Source organism: Jaculus jaculus, chromosome 7, assembly GCF_020740685.1.
Source record: "Jaculus jaculus isolate mJacJac1 chromosome 7, mJacJac1.mat.Y.cur, whole genome shotgun sequence".
Taxonomy (NCBI): Eukaryota; Metazoa; Chordata; class Mammalia; order Rodentia; family Dipodidae; genus Jaculus; species Jaculus jaculus.
The window spans coordinates 134,887,118-134,888,391 of NC_059108.1; the positions used below are offsets into that span (position 1 = coordinate 134,887,118).

General features: G+C 37.4%; 1 non-coding gene across 1 annotated transcript; it reads right to left on the reverse strand.

Annotated features, from left to right (window-relative positions):
• Positions 1-349: 349 nt before the first annotated feature.
• LOC123462440 lies at positions 350-456 on the reverse strand. Its single transcript, XR_006638262.1, has one exon. It is a non-coding gene; the product is annotated as a U6 spliceosomal RNA (small nuclear RNA).
• Positions 457-1,274: the final 818 nt, after the last annotated feature.

Sequence of the window (1,274 nt, forward strand, 5' to 3'; positions counted from 1 at the left end):
TCCAGCCCCATTTCCAGTTCTTTTGGAGTATGGTTATCAGCAATTCTCTGACCTTCAAAGAGAAACCTGAGTAAATTCATTGGAATGCCCTGTCTTTAAGAGTATGATTCTTTGAGTTTCTTGAGATGTGTTTTCATCTTCACTTTGAAGTGAATCTCACTGCTATCCTGTCCAATAACTTTTAGTTTAATGTATTCTCCTTCCTTCTTATCACCCAAGTCCTCAGTTGAAGGTTTCGCCTCCTGGTCAGACATGGTGACAGCCGCTTTGCCCAGGGGTGTCTCGGCACAGGAGCGGGCCTCAGGCATGGAGAAGGTAGCTCTGGGGTTTACAAAAATCGGTTGCTCTTAAAAATATGGAACGCTTCACGAATTTGCTTGTCATCCTTGCGCAGGGACCATGCTAATCTTCTCTGTATCGTTCCAATTTTAGTATATGTGCTGCCGAAGCGAGAATGACATAATGTATTTTTTAATGTCTACTGAGTGGTAGACATTGCTAGGTCCTAAGGATAAAGAGATGAGAAAAAAATCATATCTCTGCTATATTGAAAATATAAGCTAATTAAGTGGAAATATGATGCACATAAATATCTAATACAGTATTTACATATTGAAAAATGTATGACAAAAGTTACCCAAAAAAGTCACTGAAGTGTTAATATAAGGAATATGAGAAATCAGAAGAAAAACAAAACCTCATAATATTACTGTTAATAAAACTGCAAGTAGTCGAATGGTAAGATTATATGGACTCAGGTTATAAAAATGCTTGAACGAAAGTGAATTTGAAGGAAAGAAGTAGTCCATGTAGTTTTGCAAAAAGACATTCAGGATTTAAGGGCTGATGATTTAAATATACTCTCGTATTTGTTTATGATTATCCAGTTTCATACCCTTCAATTTAATCAGTATGCTTTCCATAGAACTTCAGTGTAGCAATGAATTAACGAAGTGATGCTCCTGACTGTTGTTTATTACCTGTAGATGCATATCAAAAGGCTTTGACCCAGAAAATGATTTGGTCACCTTTTAGTGGAAACTACTATGCCTGCCGGGTATGATGGGTGACTTTATGTATTTTGAGGATGGGCAGACACAGCAGCAGATGGGACATATTTATAACCCTACACATTCCCATATAGCAGTCATTGAAAGATCTGGGTTTGAGAAAGGGTCACCCATGTTGGAATGAGTTCAAATGTTTCATGATGCATTTTACTTACCCCATCATACACATAGTCACAGTAAGCCATTTTGTATGCATTAAGCTCT